The following is a 16,230-nucleotide window of genomic DNA, read 5'->3' on the forward strand; positions in this document are numbered from 1 at the left end:
ACGGGACAAAAAATTTCGACGGTTAAAAATGAAAAATCATGATTTAACAGTTATTTTAAGTCCAATTTTGATGATTTTTTACCGCTACACTCCTTGACCCTATATAAATACAATGGTTGAATTTGATCTTCAATTTAAAATATTTACACTAGTGGATACCACAAAATCTTATGTTATATTTAACAAAAGTATAAATAAACTTCTTAATTGTTAGTGAATATATTATTTTGATGGCATACGCATTTTAAGAAACTAGTTTCAACGATCCAACCGTCAAACTTGTTTGTTTATACTTCGAGATCATATACGCCAAAAATCGAAAAAAATAAATATTCAGAGATCAAGTAACGGGACAAAAAATTTCGACAGTTATAAATGAAAAATCATGATTTAACGGTTATTTTAACTCCAATTTTTATGATTATTTACCACTACACTCCTTGACCCTATATGAATACAATGACTTGAATTTGATCTTCAATTTAAAATATTTATACTAGTGGATACCACAAAATCTTATGTTATATTTAACGAAAGTATAAATAAACTCTTAATTGTTAGTGAATATATTATTTTGATGGCATACGCATTCTAAGAAACTAGTTTCAACGATCCAACCATCAAACTTGTTTGTTTATACTTCGAGATCATATACACCAAAAATAAATAAAAAATAAACATTCAGAGATCAAGTAACAGGACAAAAAATTTCGACGGTTAAAAATGAAAAATCATGATTTAACGGTTATTTTATCAAACTATCATCTTTACATATAATAGACTACCCTTTTTTTTTTTTTTTTATAAAAAACATCATTTTTACATATAATAGACGACTTTTTTTTTTTATAAAAAGCGTCATCTTTACATATAATAGACGACGATTTTTTTATAAACAGAGTCATCTATACATATAATAGATGACGATTTTTATAAAAAGCGTCATCTTTACATATAATAGACGACGTTTTATAAAAAGCGTCATCTTTACATATAATAGACGACAGTTTGTATAAAAATCGTCATCTTTATATATAATAGACAACGGTTTTTATAAAAGTGTTATCTTTACATATAATAGACGACGGTTTGTATAAAAATCGTCATCTTTACATATAATAGACGACGGTTTTATAAAAGCGTCATCTTTACATATAATAGACGACGATTTTTTATTTATAAAAAGCGCATCTTTACATATAATAGACGACGGTTTGTATAAAAATCGTCATTTTTACATATAATAGACGACCTATTTGTAAAAAAAATCGTCATCTTTACTTCATAATAGACGACCATTTTTTAAATAAATCATCATCTTTACATAAAATAGACGACCCTTTTTAAAACAAACTATCAATCTTTACATATAATAGACGACCCTTTTTAAAAAAACGGTCATCTTTACGTCATAATAGACGACTCTTTTTATAATAAAAAAAACCATCATCTTTACTTCATAATAGACGACCCTTTTTTAAAAAAACCGTCATCTTTACATATAATAGACAACTGTTCTTTCAAAACAACCATGTCTTTACCAAAAAAAGGACACTTGATTTTTAAAAGACGACGCTTGTCATACCTGCTATCGTTGTTTTTTTGTCAGATTTTAACTCTGAAGAAAACCTTTTTGATAAGACGACGCTTTTTTATTTGTGTGTGTCGTTATAAAAAAATATTCAACAATACGTCCATTTTGTTGTTGTTTACGTCACTTATCCACTACGGTTTTTTGTTACCGTCATCTTTTTAAATACAACGACGGTTTTTTCTTCTACCGTCGTCTTTTTTTGGTCGTCTTTTTCACTTTTTGTAGTAGTGATAGGTCTATGACTAGTTGTTGATTGGTCATATTGTCTCTAGGATTATTTGATCATTGTTGTCATAGATCTGCTTCATTAGGGTTTTAATTTACCCCATTCACTTAAGTTCCAATTTCAAAACCAAATTGGAACCGTAACTTGAGTCAACGCAAGGCTTCTTCAAGTATCAATCCAATGACTCCAAACCAAGTCGCTAAAATTCAAATTGGGAGCATCGTGATACGTGCAAGGATTCTTCAAACTGTGAGGGATGGCAACTTTGAAATCTGTTTCATCTCATGTTGCTTACCGGGCTACAAACAAAGAAGAATATGGTTGTGCCATTTACTCATATAGTTGGTGAGCAGCAGAGTAGAGGGGCAAATCCAACGCCTCCAAGGCCTTTTTCAACGAGGAAAGGTAGCTGCACCTTCTTGCACTTGAATGGGTCCATATTCTTCTTAAAGTATCATGCTTGTGTCTTTCTGTTTGAAGCTATAGGTTGAAAAATTATTTTTTAAATGCTAAATATTAATGTCGTTTGCTGTTAATTTATTATGTTTCAATTTCTAATCACTATTTATGATTAACTCAAACAAAACCAAGCTCGACTATTTATGATTAAATTATTGTAAATTGACTTGATACAACTCAAGCTCGACTAGTTTTAGCTCGTTTGAGCTTGGCTTGTAAAAGAAACAAAAACAGAACTAAACTCAAGGTCTATGTATGTATATAAATGCATGCATGATGCAAGGCATTACTTGTGATAATGCAATCATGTATGTTGTAAAATTCAATGTGATAATGCGCATTGCTATTTGGTTAAAGAGGCTGAGAAAATTTAAGACTGTCGTTGTCTGGATTAATAGAGCGAATATTTTATACTTTGAATAAAGTTAGTGGAATATTATTCTCTCTTATATAGGCATCCTCCAATCCTATCGCCAGTTTCAGGCACAGAGAGTAGCTTGGCAAGCAAGCTAAAGGTACTTCAAAAGATTCCTCCTCATCATCTATATAAGGGATGTGACATATGCATATGCTTATTCTCATAGGCTGTGTTTGGTATGTCTCACTGGACTGGATTATGCTAAATAGCACTTGCAACCCATGTTTGGTAAAAGAAGGGACTAACTTAAAGGGGATTCTACAATCCAACAATGCACGCTACTCGCTCGTCCAATACAGAGAGGATGAAATGCGGTTCGCAAAATAGCGAGTGTGCTATTCTAAACAAGTGAGTCCGACCAACACATGGAGAAGCCTAAACACCAAAGCCAGCACTCGCACCTCGGAGGCCATTACTCTTTCCCTTGTTGATTATATATATATATATATATATATATATTATTCAGATTTCAATTTAGGCCCAAAATTTCAAGTTTTCATAATTTCAATTTGGGCTTACAAGATTACAATGATGATGAGGATGTTGATGGAGGCTTTGAGTGGGTGGGTCGACGCTAGATTTCTGGGGGTTATAGAGTACTTCCTTCCACGCCTTGGTTAGCCGAAGAGAAGTGTGGTGAAATGGTGGAGCTCTAGACCCACTTTGCTTTGTTGGAGTGGATTGAGAGTGTGAAGAAAGATTTTCTTGGTGACTGAAGGGTGATCGTAGATCAAAGGCTGCTGTTTGGTTCATGGTCAGCGATGGGAAAGAAAGGCAAAGAGAGAGCGGAAGGAAGAGGAAAGGAGAGTGGGTTTTTTATTTGGGAGTTCCACTAAAACACCCAAAATGGGGGCTTAAATTATAAAAAAATACAAGCACTATTTAAACATATAAACACACTCAAAACTCATCATTACACACACTCAAAATCCATTTATAAACACACCCAAAAAGTTGACTTTGAGGTTGATTTTGGGTGTGTTTCTATGTTTAAATAGTGCTTGAGTTTTTCTATAAATACATGTCTAGGATTGGGTTTATTTATAAATTTGTATTTTTATTTCCTTTTTTAATTTTATAATTTTATAATATTTTTAAAGATTATTTAATTTTTTTTATTTCATACATCAGCCCCAATTTAATATCCCTAATTGAATTTAAATATTTTTCAGGTCAAAATCCCTAATTGAATTTAAATATTACAAGACTTATTTTTTAGTCCGACACAATACCAAACATAGGTTTTTACTATTTTTACAATTTAGCTTTTTAGTCCGACGCAGCACTTAAACGTAAGTCAGTACTTAATCCAGTTTAGGCCAATCCGAACTAATCCAAGACATTGCCAGAATTTAGTCCAGTCCATGATAGTCGGTTGTTCCAAACAAGCCCATAATATAAATATAACGCTAGCTAGAGGACAAGGCAAATTAACTTAAGTATCATGACAATGGAATTCCTCAAAAGTAAACTCGAGACTTACTAATTAAACTTGTCACCTCAGCTCTCATTAAATCACATTAGCATTATATTGACTGGCAATAACAAGAAGAATTAATTGAACCTAAGACTTACAAGCAGTGTGGTCTCAGAGCATCCATAATCATACTCTTTATTTTTTAGTTAAAATTTAGCTAAAAACACTAGAAAGCTATTTTAGGAGTTCCTAATAAAATTTTGGCTCCAACCATGCTCTCTAATTCAGGGAATATAAATGATTTATTTCTTTTTTTTAGCTTAGCATAAATACTCCCTCCTCATATATAATAATAATAATAAATAGTTATCATTAAATAAATACTTAAAATAACATTAAAGTAAAGTAGCATTTAATTATAGGGAGTCCATTAGGAGTCCTTTCTCTCTCCTCAGATTTAGAAACTCCTAGAGGTCTCCCTATTTTAGGAGTTGGATAGGAAGCAGGGTTGGAGGTGAGTTTTCTCACTTCCTCCCTAAATTTTATTTAAGGATGTGGTTTAAGAGCATCCACAATTACGCTCTCTATTTTTCCGTTAAATTTTAGCTAAAAATATATAAAAATTATTTTAGGATCTTTTTATAAAATTTAAACTTCAATCATGCTCTCTAGTTTAGGGAGTCATAAATACTATAACTCTTTTTTAATTGGTCTATCTCTATTTAAAAACATAATATAAAAAATAATTACCATTAATTAAATGTTTGAAATACTTAAATAAAGTAGCATTAAATTATAGGGAGTCACTAGAGTCCTCTCTCTCTCTCTTTAGATTTAAGAGTTACTAGAAGTCTCCTTATTTTAGGAGGTGAATTAGGAGCGTTGAGTTATATTTTTCCAATTCCTCCTTAAAAATTTTCTAAGGAGGAAGTTCATTGTGAATGTTCTCAACTCAAGCTATGAATCAAGAGTTTATGGCTTTACAAACAGCCACAGAAACTTTGAAAAGAAACAACTCCATTAAGCTTGGTGAATTTATTCTAGATAAGTTTTGTTGAATTCATCATCTTACAATTATTTGAGCTTACGTAACACAGTTGACGTATGCAATTGAGCATCAAACCTAGCTAATTGCTCATATATATATATATATATATATATAGTCCCTTCTATTGAGGGATCCCTAATTTTATTTGAGGGACGCCCTTTAGGGTACTCTATAATTTTTTTCCAATGATCCAAACATCTATTTTTTAGGTCTTAATTCATAGATCATCCTTACAAAAAATTAGACAAATCAGAAACCGTTTCGACATCCAATTGTGTCTTACAAAATCAATGAACACGGTGCTTCAAGAAAGTACTAAAATTTCATAACTCAAATGAGTGGTCAAATGAATATCGGATTCAAGTAATTTTTTGTAGAGATGATCTTTGAATGAGTATCTACAAAATAGACGGTTTAGATTAGTGAAATACAATCCGAAGTAGGGCCTACAAAGAGTGTCCTTTAAATAAGCTTATTTGGGGATCCCTCTATATAGGCAAGTCAAAGAAGGTAAAAAGATATTTACCAAAAAGGAAAGGAAAAAAAAAAGTTAAAAAGATCCTCTAACAAGAAAGACCTCTACGCCCGTAGCTATTTATGAAGAATATTATTATCAATATAGAATCTGTATTATTATCGTTTGCAAATTGCATATGATATGCTCATGCCAACATCTATAAATGGAGACCATGAGGCAATAAGTCGGTCATCCAAGCAAACACACAAATTCCAACTTAAAACTAATCAGCAAGACAATGACGAGTAAACAAGTGAAAAATCAGGTGAGAGACACTGTTGAGGGAGGCTTCGACACCCTCCACAGGGTTGCCGATGTAGTGACTTTTCCTTTGGCTCCTCTGGACGGTGCCATCCATGGCACGGCCCGAGGGGTCCTCAACTGGCTCACAGATAACCATCCTGAAGATAGATCCAAATCCAAGCAAAAATGTCTTCCCAAACCACAACAACAACAATGCAACAACGGTGGTGGCTACGGAGGCGGCTACGGAAACGGGGGCGGCTATGGAAATGGAGGCGGCTACGGAAATGGCGGCGGCTACGGAAACGGTGGTGGCTATGGAAATGGAGGGGGCTATGGCGGAGGAAACGGTGGCTATGGGGGTGGTGGATATGGTGGAAATCCTGGTTCTGGAAATCCCAACCGCAGAAATTTCAATTTTAAAGGGAATGAGGTTAGCAACAACGAGGGCCCAGCTGTTGGATTTAACAACTTTGGCAACAGGCGTGGCGGCGGCCCCTACAGTGGCGATTCTGAATTCGGCTTTGAGAACAATAGACTGAACGGGAACAAGAACCGCGCTGAGGGATTTAACGACTTTGGCAACGAGTACTGAATAGGAACAAGCTCTAAGCATGCATGCATGCATGTAATGGAACAAGAAATCAGATAATTGACTAAAATAAGACCTGATCCAATATCTGAGGCTTGTGGCTAGGCCTCTTTTTTTATGTGTAATGCTAATATAAAATATAAATTAGACAAAAGTTCTGAAAGGTTAAATTAATAGTTTCCTTTGGTATTTTGTTATAACCTGATAGCATTATAATCTAAAGTCGAAAAGAAAAGAAGAAAGCTCAATCACTTCAATAGCTTTTTACAAAACACGCTCTCGAAATAGAATAATTACCATATTTCTGGATCCAAACAAATATATGAGTAGTATGTTAGTGCATCATTTGAGGATTACATATGATATAACAAAATGGAAGCCAACGTATGATAGGACATCCTTGCCCATTGCCCATTGAAGTTTATATCGGCTCTGTACTGTACTATTCATATATGTTTGAAGCTATATGTTTAGATGTTAAATATCATTGTCTTTTGTTGCTAATAATTCTTAATTATTGTTTTTCATATTTATAATTTCTAATCACTATTTATCATTAAACTATGCTTAGCTTGAAGATTGGTTGTAAATTGACTTAACACAGCTCAAGCTCGAATTCTTTTTAGCTTGTTTGAGTTTGACTCGTAAAAGAAACAAACAAACCAAGCTTAAGTTGATAAATATTAAACAAATAAAGTCAAGCTTGATTACCATATGATACTCCGCTCAGAATCCTTTGCATATATATATATATATATATATATATATACACACACACACACAAAAGAGAGGCTCGGTTGAGGGATCTTAAATAAGTTTATTTGAGAAACATTCTTGTAGGGCCCACCCACGTATTGTATTTCAATGATCCAAACCATCTAGTTTTTACATATTCCTACAAATATCATCTCTGCAAAAAATCACTTGAATCCAAAACCATTGGACCACTCAATTAGATGGTTGCTATTTTTGTACTTTTTTTTTTTTTTTTTAAGAATTGTGTTCGTCGATTATATTGGTCCCAACTAGATGCCTTAATAATTTTCAATTTGTTTGATTTTTTGTAAGGATGATCTATGAATGAAGACTTGAAAAAGAGACGGTTTGGATAGTTGAAAAAAATATGTTGGGGACTCTAAAGGTTGTTGTTAGGTTTTGTTTAGCTAATGCTCTTTGTAACACCCTGACCCAATTTATCGTTTTATTCAATTTATTTCCATTTGTAAATTTACAATTTTGCTCTTGGGGTATGGGCACATTCACTTTTTGTTTGGGAAGGATTTTGGGAATTGAGTGACACCGCGTGAGCTCGACGATATGAGTTCGTTGACATGCAGATGCCCACTGAATTCTAACGAAGGAGGAAAGGTTTAGAAACGAAAAGGACGTAATGGAAATTTTTAAATTTGTTAATGCTACAGTACCGTATTTTTTCCTTCTTTCTCCCCCAAAAGGGCATTTCTTCTTCCTCTCTTCTCTTGTGATAGTTATTCTTGTAGCAACAAGTGATGTTCAAATTCCCGTCCATCAATCGACGCCGTTGTGCACTAGTTGGCCACGCCACTTAAGTTGATCCCCTTATATTGTCTGAACATAGTGATATAGGTATTGTAGGGTGTTTCGAGAAATGCTTGTTGCCGGAAATTTCTCAAGACACCCAAGGGCTACCAGTGTTTGGATTTGGTTATCGTTTGACAGTAGAACGGATATTGCACCTATTATGCGATATCCGGTTTCGATAGGTGCGGACCGTTCGATCGGTTCTAATTTCAAATATGTTGTTCTCTATACATCTACGATCGTATAGGAACTTGTTGATTGAGAATTTGAGTCCCAGATACTCTGAATCAATGATTCTAAGTTTATGCGAAATGATTGTCGTCCGATTGTGCGATTGGCTTAGATCCGACCCCTCGATCGAGATCAAACTTTCAGAACTTGTTTAGAAGACTTCGTTGGACCTATATGAACTTCTGGATCGGAAATCGAAGGTGGTGGCCCCGCAGGCCTAATTGACCTAGATGGTGGGCCTCCCAGCCCGATCAGGACAATTTGGTTGGGATGTGTTTGTGATTTGGTGGTTTGATTTCAAAACTTGTAATTTTTTTTCTTTGAGAGTTTTATTAAATATTTGTGACTTATTGTTCTATCACTTTTACTTGCCCCGTATGATACATTTATGTTTTATATTGTGCGGATTTGGGTTGAGTTGATTTTAAATGTTTGGTGATATGTTGATGTTTATTTTTAATATATGTGTTAAATCGTTTGAAATTGGAAATACTATTGCCTTCGAAAATATTGATGTCTTCGGACATCCCAGTTGCCTTTGAAAAATTGATGTCTTTGGACATCCTGATTGCCTTCGGAAATATTGATGTCCTTAGACATCCTGGATGCCTTCGGAAATATTGATGTATTCAAACATACAGTTGCCTTCGGACATATGGTTGCCTTCAAATTTTTCTATGCACCCACGCGTTTTGGGGACGCCAAAACCGTGTGGAGCTAGGATTTGCATTCTCAGGTAGAGTATATCTCCATGAGTTATGAGAGGATTTGCATTCTCAGGCGGAGTATATCTCCCTTAGTTATGCGAGGGGAATTAACAGATTATTTACATTCTCAAGTGAAGGATATCTCCCTAAGTTCTGCAAGGAATGCGTCTCGGGCTGACCCTGTGTCCCCAGAGTTCTGCGAGGATTATGTCTCCAGTCAACCTCGTGTCCCTAGAGTTCTACGAGAATGTATCACACATGTGGCTACATGTGTGGTGCGAGGGGAATTGACGTTATATTATTGGAATTGATGGATTATGTTTGAGGTACATTTATGTGGAGAATAGTATAGTACCACCCTGTGGTACTGTTAACAGGATATTCTTCACCACCCTAGCCACATGCCCAACTTGTTTACACATGTGGTTAGCTAGTTTCCCATTCCCTTGTTGCCTTTGGATTTGATGGTATTCTCATATACCCCTTGGTGGGTGATTACATGATATATGCACTATGCGGATGATTGCAGGTATGGCTTTATTGTAAAAGGTTGGGTTATGTAAGTGGTTGGATGTACAATGATAAACTAATTGAGCAATTAGGTACATAATTACATGGAATGACATTCAATTATATAGCTGGTTGAAAACAAAGTAAAGAATGATTCTAGAATTTAATTGTTGGTTTTACCTTGAACAATATTAACTCATCTTAATTGTGATTTTTGGTAGAAATAACTACGTGTGGCTTGATCCCTCAGTAAGGGTACGTAGGCAACCTAGGCTAACATAGGTGCATCCGCAAGTTTATGATTTGTTTGATATGTTCAGTTTTATAAAGTTGAATTTATTGAACGCTTGGGAATAATTGGGTTTGCTGTGCAGATAGATTTTTGGGTTTTGAGCATTTTTCATGGGAGACTCTACTGGTTTTCGGGTAGAAGTCAAACCCTAAAGAAGTTTTTGGATTAGGGCAATAAGGTTATTTTGGTCATTCGTGCTCGATACCTGCCAGGTGTTGGACACGCACGGGGTTTGACACTGATTCCAAAGTGGAATTGTCCTATCACTCTTAGCTTTCCTTGACAAACTTATAATCTCTTATGTAATCAATCAAGCTCAAGTAATTTAGGTTAGGTTAAGTCTGTACTCAAAATGATTATAGAAATTGAAGCAACAATGTCATGGCTCAAATGGAATCAAGATCCATGAAGGTAAAAAAATTATACATTACATTCACTTAAATATTAGGAGGTATGACTGGTCATCTATTCTCATGCGAATTTGTTCTGACTACCAACCGTAGCTCATCTGTCCTAATGATTTTTTGTCATATTGTGAAGCCAATGTTTGGCTGCCAGCTCGGGGAATTTAAGGTATACTTCTTTTTGGTAGAAAAGAAGGCTACAACATTGAAGTCGTTGCTTTCCTTAGCAAGAGAGAGAGGTTTTTTTTCAGAGGTTGATTTTTTTGGCTCTGCATCTTTCTCTCTTTTAGTAAGATCTGCATTTTGAGAGAGAGAGAGAGAGAGAGAGAGAGAGAGAGAGAGAGAGTATTCTTCTTCTTCTTCTATGCATTTGTTGCTGGGTGAGGTTTGAGTCTTCAAATGAGGTTTTCAAATAGGTTTTCAAATATGCTTTTATTTTCGAAATCCACTTCACCAATTGAGATTTTTTTAGAGTAAAACTTTTACTCTACATTTTCTTTCATTCTGAGATTTTTAAATGGTTTATAAAATATGTTCTTTTAAAATATGCATCTGGGTTCGTATTGACTATTCATTTTCTTAACTCTAGATCAGATTCTTGGTTGATTTCATCAAGAGTATGGTTTCTTGAAGGAATTGACCCTTTCATGTCATAATATATTTTTCATTATGTATGTTCGATCTAGAGCTTATTTGTCAGTGCCCTGGAGTGAATGGGCTTATGGACTAGCTGCCATTTATATGAAGGATTAGCTTCTAGCTCAACTAAGTTAGAGATGAAATTTGCACAGGGAGGTAGTGCTTATTTCCTAAATAGAACTAGGAATGCTTGGGCTTGTGATTTCTTTTTCTGTAAAAACCTTACTGACTTAGTGGATTGCTTGGTCGGATGATGACCCCCAGTTTTTTCCAATGCTGGGTTTCTGGGTGAACATTTCTGGTGTTGATTCTGGATAATATGACTAGCCATACTTGTTCAATATATGTGTATAATTATGATGAATGTTCACACACTCTCCACTCTAGTTGTTGTTAGCGTTAATGATGCCTAGATTGACTTGGGGTGTCACTTAGCTTTCTTCTAAGATTGCAGGTGTTAATAATTGATATGTTGTGAATCTAGGTTCTAGATTGCTTCTTCATAGGTCTATGACCAGTAGTTGACTAGTCATATTGTTACTATGAACATTTAATCATTATTGTCTTAGATCTATCCATGAGGGTTTTAATTTACCTTCTTCGCCTAAGTACCAATTTCAGGTGCCCCTCAAATAAAATTATTATAGGAATCCTTCAAAAGAATGGGAATTTATATATATATATATATATATGTATATAAATGGTGCAAGGCATTCATCATGATGATGCAATCATGTATGTTGTAGAATCCAATGTAATAATGCAATGTTTGTTGGTTAAAAAAAATAGTTGAGAAAAGTTGAGGTGTGACGTTGTTCGAAATAATAGCGCGAATACTTTATACTTTGAATAAAGTTAGTGGAATATTTTTTCCATAGAATAGACATTCCTTTTCAATCAATATAGCTTTTTTGAGAGAGAACGTGCTCGCCAATTTTCAGGTTCTTCCAAAGGCAGCATACATAGTAGCTTGGCAAGCAAGCTAAGGGTTACCTCAAGAGATTCCTCCTCTTTCATCATCAATATAAAAGGGATGTGACATGCTTGCTTTATATATTCTCATCATCTTTTAAGATAAAGCTAGAGAACAAGGCAAATTATCAACCTCTGTACTTCATTTTGAGCCTCCGATTACCCTCCAAACTGAGAGTACATAATGACAACTTGTTTCTGCCTTCCCAAAACTAATCCAGAAGAGACTTCCGTAAGCAAAAGAAATGATCGAGAGCCTGCTTCTAACACTAATTCTAATAATCCCAAAGGAAAAGGATCCAAAGCTTTCAACTTTCGGGGGAACGAAATCTGCGACAACAAAGGTGAAACCGTCGGAGTATTTAACTTCGGCAACAAGAAGACCGCGGGCTCCACTGACAAGCAGGATGGCGGCTCCAATCTTGTTTTCAACTTTGAAGATATTAAAATTCAAAGGAACCAGGCCAAGAAAACCGTCGGATTTTGTGACTTCGGCAACGAGTATTGATCCTTCAATATCCCACGCTTGCAGGCCTCTTTTTCTTTTTTTTCTTTTTTTTTCTTTTCTTTTTTGGATGTATAATACTATTTTATTTCTTATATGCATAAATTGGTCCTGTCATGAGTAAATTGAAAAAGTAAAAAATTAAAATTAAAAATTAAAAAAAAATCTTAATTTTATATGAGGCTTGAATAGTAACATTATTTACTGTCTTTTACCTTTTGCCATAACAAATGGGTGGAAGTGCTCTAATAGGTGGGCCATTATTCTTTTATATAGTGAATTTAAAGACGAAAAGAAAAGAAGAAAGCTCTTTCACTTCAACAGCTTTTTACCAAACACATTCTCAAAATAGTATAATTACCTTTTTTTGAGGACTACATACATATGATAACAGAATGCAAACCAACGTATGATAGGACTATATATGAGTTTATAATTTCTAATCACTATTTATCATTAAACTAAGCTTAGCTCGACTGATTTTTAGCTTGTTTGAGCTCCACTCCTAAAAGAAACAAACAAAACAAGCTTAGCTCGATAAATATATTAAACAAAGTCAAGCTTGATGTGTTAATTCTTTAAAGCCATAACATGTTTAACACTAACCTGAGTCTGACATGGTGCTGGCGCAGATTGGATGATGCTGGAACAGATTGGCAGCGCAAAGTATAGAAGTTCTTCTCCTGAGAATCCATCCTTATAGCTATAACTCTGATGGGTGAATTTCTGTTTAGCTGTGTTGTGTGTTTCGGATCTAGGAGGGAGCCTTCTATTTATATGCATCTCTCTAAGTGTCTTGCCCATCAAGAAACACTTAGAGATATCCTTCATGCTATAGGATTAATCCATTCCAATCCTTGTAGAACTAGGAACCCTTAAGCCTTCATTATCCTTATTGAACACTGTTTACAGGCTTGCCTAATCGAGATAGGTTTTGAGTTCCTAATAAACAATAAGTCTTTGTAATCCTAAGTTGATTAGAAGATCACTTCAGTAGGTTTAACTTACTCTATATAAGTAATTAGGAGTGAACATCACAAAACACTTAGCATAAAAAGATAATCACAACAGTAGGGGATGTTGAGGAGAGGTAGTATTGCCATATATTTATCAAATTCTACCATGTTGGTTGGCTGGTGCCGGCCACGGAGGCGGCTGAGAAGGCAGAGAGGGAGCACGACATGGCTAGGAAATAATTGTCGGGGGTTCTACCTAGCTTGGAAAATCAAATCTTGGAAGTTGAATATTTGTGATATTGCCCAAGCTTTAAAGTTGAAATTAGCAAGCTTTGATATTTACTGAAAATCTAACAGAAGGGGTCACCAAGATCTTTATGTTTACAAGAAACTAATACAAATGGAGTGACCACCATATTTGACAAAGATCCTAAATCTTGGATTTCAGTAAAATCAGATACTCGGATACACTACAAATACAGAAGAGATAGCTAACTGTCTAGCCACAAACAAAAAAAAAAAGAAGGGGGGGAAATCTGGCAGATTACAAGATCGTAGATTGATTGCAAAACAGAAAACTTCATCTCTCTCTTCGTACGAATCAAAATTATCAACCCGTGTCCATATAAACGTGTTCCTTTTTATTTTTATTTTTAAACCTGGTGCAAAACGACGTCCTTTTGGCCAGGCTTTGTTATAAACAAAAAAAGAAGCGCGCGCTCAACGCAGCTTGCAGCACCAGCAGCACAACGCCCAGGCCATTTGCACATTTCATCGAACACCTTGCGTGCGTCTCTAGTCTGAGCAGAGGTGCAACTCCAGCATCTCTTATGGAGTTTTCCGCCTGCACAGATCCGCCACTCAGTTTAGCCAAAATCCAAACCAATGCCACACCGCACAAAGACGGTTATCGAAGGTGCCGGTTACCGTGGGTGGCTGCGGTATCGATCAGTTACCAAACTTGCAACAGACAAGAGGGAGGTGATGAAATCTGGGACAATTGCACGCTAGGAGGGTTTGAATTGCAGTTCCAGATCTAGTTGATGGAGATTTTGCTAGAAAGAAGAGTCACTGTGGTACTGGAATTACAAAGATGGTTGCTGGGTTTAAGGGAGAGGGTTCGAAAGGAAGGAGAAGATGAGTTTTCAATTACCAAAAATATGTAGGGAGAAAGGAAGAAAAGTAAAAGTGAGAAAAAATAGATTAAAAATAAATATTATTATTTAATGCAAAGTTAAAAATTGAAAAAATAACATTGATGTTGGTGTCATAATGTTGTCGACCAACACATCACCTCACCTCTCTTTCTTTCACGTGCACGCCTCCTCCTCCCACTTCCCAATTAATTTTTAAGTTTAATTACTTCATCTTTTTATTTTAAAGAATATGTTTTACAATTAGGCTCTTGGCCACTTTCGACTTGAACACAGAGAGAAGTTCAAAATACAGAGATGTAAAGGTGAGAGTAGAGAGATGGGTGGCGGCAGCGATGATAGAGCAGAGATGAGGGAGAAGGAGGAGGCTTCAGTGCTTGTAAGGCCATATATGTGGGAGCAGATATTTTTGTCTCCAATCACAACACGCCACGTGAAAAAGAAGATTATTTCTTTTAATTAATTAATTGAACCAGTTTATCTGGCCAATTAATTAATTGGGATAAATATCTTAATTAATGATATTATCTTTATTTATAAGATAATATCATTAATTAAGATATTATCCTAATAAAGAGAAGATAATGTCATTATCTCAGATATTATCTTCATAAAAAGAGATAATATCATTTAATTCAGATATTATCTCCATAAAAAGAGATAATATCATTAAATCGATATTATCTCACTGACTCGATCCTACAATTTGGGTAGAGAATAAACTCAGCATATTCTCTACGAAACCCTAGCCCCGAGGCTCCTATAAATAGATGACTTCATTCATCATTCAAGGTACATCTAAACCTACTCCTTATACCCGAGAAAAATACCCGAAGCTCTTTCTCCCTCTCCACTCTCCATATTTTCTCCACACGGCCCGGCCACCACACACGGCTCCGGCCACTGGTTTACACCCTACATAAACACTACTCCGTACCCTTTGCTTAGCTATTGTTTTTCTACAAACACTCGAACTAACTTAGGCATCGGAGGGCCTTTGGCTAACACCCCCCGGGTGTGGTCTATTTACTCCAATCTGTTTTACAGGAATCGAGGAAGAGAGAGAAGGAAGATCGAAGGTTGAAGGATCTAGAAGCGAATATTCTCCCGTGAGATTATTTGCACAAACATTTGGTGCTTTCATTGAGAGCACGAGTTATACTCAACGCGTGCTCAAGGAATTCGTTCCTCCTATTGTCCAATCCACCGAAGCCTTCCAAACAACCATGGTTGGAAGCAAGCGCACGAGGAGCAAAACCGCCGCGATGGCTAAATCCGCGACGACCCAAAGCCACTCCACCCACGATCCCGCGATCGACATGGTGGCACCACCACCTCTCACCACCGTGCCATACCAGACCCGCAGTCGGATCTAGCAACCTCCGTGGCACCGCTACCAAGCATGGTGGAACCTCCTATCAAGGTGGGCTCGTTACCAACACTGACTTAGGCCCGGTCTTGGAGCAACTTCAAGCATTCCCTCCATTGCCTCCACGCTCGACGCATGCTCCTTCATACACATCCAATGAAACCCTAGCCCATGTGCAATTGGGCTCCACACACTTCTCTCCTCCCGATCCACGAAGTCAAGCAGATCTTAATATGAGAGTTGACCAGCTAGCTCAGAGGATGGACGACCAAACCAATCTGATGAGGCAGCTCCTCCACCAAATAAACTTGGTTCAAAACCTTAACCTTGGACAACCGGGCAAAGAGAGAATGATGGATGAACGCACCTATCGGCAGCTCGATGGGTACCAAGCAGGTCGAGCAGGAATGGGCAGAC

The 16,230-nt window shown here is 36.1% G+C and overlaps 1 long non-coding RNA gene across 1 annotated transcript; it reads right to left on the reverse strand.

Annotated features, from left to right (window-relative positions):
• Positions 1-13,599: 13,599 nt before the first annotated feature.
• Positions 13,600-14,578, reverse strand: LOC148920146 (uncharacterized). The gene is made up of 2 exons (XR_016124451.1): positions 14,218-14,578; positions 13,600-14,134 (listed from the first exon to the last, which is right to left on the reverse strand). It is a non-coding gene; the product is annotated as an uncharacterized LOC148920146 (long non-coding RNA).
• Between the last annotated feature and the right edge of the window lie 1,652 nt (positions 14,579-16,230).

The sequence above is a fragment of the Prunus mume genome, linkage group LG2 (genome assembly GCF_029339155.1).
Source record: "Prunus mume cultivar Tortuosa linkage group LG2, ASM2933915v1, whole genome shotgun sequence".
In the NCBI taxonomy this organism is placed as follows: domain Eukaryota; kingdom Viridiplantae; phylum Streptophyta; class Magnoliopsida; order Rosales; family Rosaceae; genus Prunus; species Prunus mume.